The sequence below is a fragment of the Canis lupus genome, chromosome 3 (assembly GCF_011100685.1).
Source record: "Canis lupus familiaris isolate Mischka breed German Shepherd chromosome 3, alternate assembly UU_Cfam_GSD_1.0, whole genome shotgun sequence".
Lineage (NCBI taxonomy): Eukaryota > Metazoa > Chordata > Mammalia > Carnivora > Canidae > Canis > Canis lupus.
The window spans coordinates 44,278,924-44,285,108 of NC_049224.1; the positions used below are offsets into that span (position 1 = coordinate 44,278,924).

At 38.3% G+C, this 6,185-nt stretch overlaps 1 long non-coding RNA gene across 1 annotated transcript; it reads left to right on the forward strand.

Moving 5' to 3' along the window:
• The first annotated feature begins 684 nt into the window (after positions 1-684).
• Positions 685-5,544, forward strand: LOC119870785. The gene is made up of 3 exons (XR_005356352.1): positions 685-828; positions 1,458-1,643; positions 4,869-5,544. It is a non-coding gene; the product is annotated as an uncharacterized LOC119870785 (long non-coding RNA).
• Positions 5,545-6,185: the final 641 nt, after the last annotated feature.

Consider the following 6,185-nt stretch of genomic DNA (forward strand, 5'->3'; position numbering starts at 1 on the left):
AGAAGGACCACATTATTTTCCCATGCATGAAATGGGAAACAATGTTCAAACATAACAATGTTCTTTATTAGTGGGGAGAGTATGAGAGTAACAAGGTAGCATGTCTCCTAAGCTCTACCTCTATATAAATAAAATAAATGGCAATGAGTGGAAGAACCCAAACCGGGATGGCACTCAAGTGGTTTTAATAGAAATGACACTGGGAGGGTAGCTAGGAAGAGCATTTTGTCACTTTCTCATCATTTAATTGCTGAAGTTTTCTGGAAGAAAACTGCAAAAAATTCTACCTCATCCTTCAAAAAGCAAATTAAGCAGATAAATATTGCTTTGAGCCAAGGTATGAAAATTGGTGATTTCACTTTTTTGAAATAATCCATGCAATTCATTGAAACTTGATCAACCCAGTATGGTATTTCAAATTTTAAAAAATTAGATTATGACAATGTGGTCTGTCTTTAAAACCATCATGGGTAACACATATCTTTAGAAAAATGGGTGTTATCTCTTCTGATAATATATCAATATTAAATGTGGCAGGTTTTACTCAACACAATAATTTATTCTATATTTTGCTTTCGATACTATAACCACCTAAATACTTTCCGATGCAAGTTGCCAAATAAATATTTTTTATCACATCAAATGCACAGCATTCATTTATATCCTGTTTATTAAGGCACCCTCCATGATGTCCCTTCACATCTTCAAAAGAAACTATTGAAATAAAATTTGAAGAAAATATTCATAAATGAAGAAAGTGAGAACCTTTCTAATGCCTGGAGATTTAAATACCAAATTCCTGCCAAAATGTATCATGGTTATCTGGAGGTATGTAACCTTACGAAGTAAAGTAAGTGTATTTATATTTAATAAGAAAAATAAATAAAAGAGCAGAAGAGATTCACTGTCCCTCTACTCCCCTTATTAGCAAAAGTCTGGTAAGCAAACTATAACAAACAAGGAGAATTGATGTAACATTTTTTTCTTCTTCTTTTTTTTTTTTTTTTTTTTTTTTTTTTTTTTTTTTTTTTAGTGGAGGAGAGTGGTGGTGGGAGGGCAGATTAAAATGATATATGTCAAATATTAGTAGCCTTTTAAGGAGTCATTGCCCATGGCCCTTAACCCCTTACAGATGGCAAATCAGGTGCAGAGCGAACAGAATTAAGATGATAGTGTAGTGATAGGAGCAAGTAGATTCCAGTTTTCATCCCTACAGACAACTGGAATGACATCACATCTTTTCAAACTGACACATTAATGAATTTAGCAACACCTGAACTTTTCTGGCACCGGACACCTTTGACACCACTAGGTTCCTCCGTGTCAGTAATAATAGGATTCTGTATCATCCCCCCATCCCCTCCCACTCCATATTTGATGGCGGAATTACCTTTTGGGCCCTAACAAGTTGACAGGGTTTCATTTTGCTTCCTCTTTTAATGACATCTTCTTTGCAGGTGAACGGGAGATGTAATGACTTCCTTTTTTGTCTTGGAGGCCTCCTAAATGCCATTGAGAGACGTAAGATGTCTCAATCTCGCTTAAAGCAAACGGGAAGCCAAGGGTTTTTAAAGGTGAAATGGATCTTGCTAATGAAGAAGTATCGCTCTTCGTGGGGCGTGCATCTTGTTAGTTCGAGTTAGGTGAGTGTCACAGGTTAGGGTTCAAGCATGACGCCGGGTGGGACTCAGATGTCATCTTTTATTTATTGGGCTTAAAAAAAAAAACATAATTGGATGGTTGGACAATAAAAACAGAGAACCCTCTCTGCATTTGGGAGTGATCCAAACAGAAAGGTAATGAGCTCTTGCCTCAGAAATTTGTGATGATGGGGTCCCAATTATGAGAAAGTTCAAATATGTGAACTTTAAATATGTGAACAGTAAAGCCACACTGTAAATACAACTGCCTATTCATGAGGACCAGAAACTCTAGTTTTCTGTTTATCTGGGTTCTTCAGCCTTTTTCTTTTTCCCATGAGTGTGACTCAATAGCTATATAGTTATCTCTTTGTTTCTTTTCCCTTCTTTTACACAGTAAAAAGGCAAGAAATATAATACTGTGGCCATCACAAAATGGTCCTGAAACCCAAAGGGGGTGGAGAGAAGTCCTAGCTTTTAAACACTTGGCAACGTTCAAACTTCCTACGCATTTCCAACACTTATTCTCTGTTTGCTGTCTTTTTCTGATATTACTCATCCGGCCAGTCACCATTTGGGAGAAATATAAGAATGGAAAATTCGATTCACGCAATCCCATAAAATCTGTTGTGGCTGAATAAAGCCAAAGCTCCCAGCAAAACCCAACTTCAATATACAAGCTCTCAGCCAGGGCTGAAAGGGTTAGTTACCCTGTCAGCTCAGGGCCACCCCCTGAATCAGAGACACGCCAAAAGTTACGTCCCAAACTATTAAATGGTCATGTTTTCAACCCTGTCTGAATGAATCAGCAGACTCTCCTGGCCTGTCACCACTCCCCCCTTCTCTTTAACCTGAAAATCTAGAATAGCCATGGCCCAAACTTTTCAGATTCAGCAGGTTCGTTTGAAAAGGCAGGACCCAACCATTTCAGGAGAGCACTACCCCCTGCCAAATCACTCCCTCTCTTCATCCTTTTTTCTGCTATTTGGAATCCATGTAATTATTAACTGTTAGGTTTGCCCCATTACCTTTGTGGAACGAAAATTATTCATAAGAGATGAGGATGGCTTCTCAATTAAAACACTTCTACGAGCCATGGCCTTGGTGTCATTTTTGGAAAAACACACAATTACATTTGGTTATAACAGGTAAAATAATGACTTTTTCACCTGTCAACGGCTAGCTTAAAATTCCCACACATGTAGGCCATTTCTGTTTCATCTGTTCTTTGAATTTCAGCTGCTTTGCTTTTCAATGCCTTCATTCCAGTCGCGTCTCTTTTGTGTCGGAGACTCTCACACTGGGTTCTCCCTTTTTGGTGATGGGCTTTCTTTTCACAGTGACATTTCAACATAAACAGTCAATATTCATTACCTCAAAGGAGACTTCCCTCCTATTGCTGACCAATTAAATACCAGCTGAGATAGGCAGACAAAGGTAAAGGAGCTGTAACACAAGACAGTCCGTGAGCATACTTTCTGCTCCCTTAAAGGAAGAAAAATTGTAATCAAAACAAAGAGAGCTGGGGATTTAGGGAATATGTCTATCCAAGAGACACAATTCCGTTGGATATTATGGCTCCCGATCTTTTCATCTGGCACACTGCAGAGTGGGTGTTGGGGGGAAGGGGAGTTGTATTATTTTTGTGTGTGTGTTGTTTTTAATAATTCAGCGCCATGCATTTTTGAGGTTTCGCCGAGAAGGACAATCAGCCCTTAATTAGTTCCTGCCTGAAGATGGCCATATTGGCATAGGCTGTTTACTCAGATGCTGGTGGACCTGACCTTTATTTTCTTACTCTGCTGACTAATTTGATTTAGCTTGATTTCTGTATTTCTCTACCACACAAGAGCGACTCAGGAGGCGCCACTTAGAACATCTGTTGAGACTGAGCCCTGTATGGTGAACTTTCCACTGTATTGGGAATGACTGGGATGGCTCTGAGACTCATCAGCCAAGTCCTCTGAGCCGTGCATTCACTTCTGGGAGGAAAAAAATATTCTTGTCTATTTCCTTGAATCATTAAATAGCTCTCTCCCACCCCATCCGCTCCTTCCCCGTGCTCAAGCATTCTACAAAACACACTGAAAAGTGTAGGGCACCTAGGAAACCTTTTTTCTTAGGAAAATTAGAGGGTTGTTTTGTTTTTCTGAAGTCTGCAAATTTCAAACTATTTGCCTTTTTCACTTTTACACAATTCTGTGCGGCATGCATGTCCCAGGCTGCAAGGCTTTGCCTCCCTGCAAATGAATGGGAGGCAAATGAATGAATTCTGCAAGAAATTGGGCATTCAGGTCTTTCCTTTGTGAAATCATCCCACAAATATGCCATTGATTCCACCTATACAAAATGTTCTTCAGTGGCCAGGTAGCCACATGTGGTGCTGACTTTTACATCTGAAATGGAGCTCAGAGTTAAAGGGTTGCAACCTGAGCTGCTCTCAGGACTTCCATCGACAAATTCAACATTTTATTAAAGATTAATTTTGATAGCATTCTCCTGTAAAAAAAAAAAAAAAAAAAAGCCCTGAAAGTGGAAGAGTACATACAAATGAAGTACACACACTGCTCACTCTCATAAACATGCATGGACATCCTAGCTTTGTCATTATTTCTATAAGCCATTGCACTATCCCTAAAACAAATAAACCGAAGTCACTTTGGATTGTAATCTTTACTCAGCTTCCTTTAGAAATAGAATTAAAATCAGTAACCAACACTCAAAGCAACATATAGTCCAAAATGTGTGTGTCATATTAATCAGCTGCTTGAGAGAAGTGACATACCAGTATAATTTTCTGAGAGTCCCTCCTGAATTATCAATCTGCTTTTGTCTGGTGATAATAAAAGCACAATTAATTCAAGAAGGTAAACTTATTTGGGTATATTTTTATAAAGAAAAACTTTAGTTCCTAGGGATAATGGGGCTGCCCACTCCCTCCACCACCCCCCCCAAACCCCTCGCAAGCCAGATGAGGTAAATTTAATCATCAGAGAATTTTATTTTCCATTTGTGCTTTCAGCAGCTAGAGGGCACAAAAGAATGCTTTTACCTTTCTTTCTTTCTTTCTTTCTTTCTTTCTTTCTTTCTTTCTTTCTTTCTTTCTTTCTTTCTTTTTAAGCTGAGTGGAGCTATAGACTCAGAAATAAAAAAAATACAAGGGAGGTTAGGGGATTTTACCAGGGCTTCCTTGCTCAGATATTAATTTTCATATTTTCTTTCTCGCAGGAATCCAAATTCCAGATGACAGTACTTAGCAAAAGTGAAGCACAAGAACTTCATCATCCTAAAATAAAAAGTAAATCTCAGAGAATGAGAAACTCAGATCGGGCACAGTGATTCCAAATTTGGCCCAACGTTATGTTTCTGAACTATTTTGTAAAGCTCTTTGTTCAAAAGCAATATAAACACATGTTTAACCTTTATCATTCTAGCATCTTAAATATTAATGTTGGTTGTGATTCTGCATTAACAACATCTATTATTTTTGCACTAATAAGAGGCTTACAAGAATAAACATGAAAGGCTTGGAGCAACCTTCCTGTCAATTAAGAAACAGTCAGGAGTACTTCAAATGAACAGTTCCAGCGGATCTCAGCAACTGGAATCCGAGTGGAAATGCATGCTTCGAGAGCCACAAAAGAGGCTCCAACCCATGACTATAGGTCTTGCAAACTATCCCCGACACACACTTCTACACCCCCATCTTGTAAAGCTAGCTACTAATACTCAATAGTAAAAGGCATTCTTTTTGGACCATTTATTTGAAAGCATAATAGTTTGGCATTTTTCTGCAAGAAACACTAATAAACCTCAGGAGGAGTCGCATCTGTTGCTGGAGTACAAAATGGGTTGGGCCTCAATAGCATAATATATATAAACACTTTTTCCCCCTAATGAACTGTACCACCCCCTTAGGCATAAATGAGTTGGATCTGGATAGAGTGCCATTTGCCAAATTGTAAATTGCCTACATTTATTTTGGGAGTGCACTAAACAGAGTGCTAATTGCCTTGTTTAGCACTTTCCTTTCTTTCATTTGCACTGGTGTAAAATCTTAGTAAATTAACTCAAGGCTTTTATTATGTAGGTAGCATTTGAACAACCAAGAATTAGTGAGGAGGCAGCATGAAAGGACTGATAAAAGAAGGGTTGGCTCTACCCATAATGCCATTTATATGTCCCTTGAATTAAAAGGATGGAATTAACTTTTAATCCTTGGGCTCTTTAAATAGCTGATGTTAACACAGAATGTATTACGCAGCCATTTTATTCAAATTTGCTCACTTAAAATGGGTAGAATGTTAACAACCATGATCGTATGGGGAAAGTGCAGCTCGCTGTATTCATATACACAAGTGTATATATTAAGATTCATTCCAAACAGCAATTTATGTAGTTGTAGTCAATTGCATAGTCAAGATTTCGGCTTATTGTCAAAGACAAAACACTCCAAAGTCATTAACATCCACTGCTGTGCTAGTGCCTATGTAAAATGAGTTGGGAGTCTCTTTGCCATTCCTAATGGACAGGTGTACACTTCAG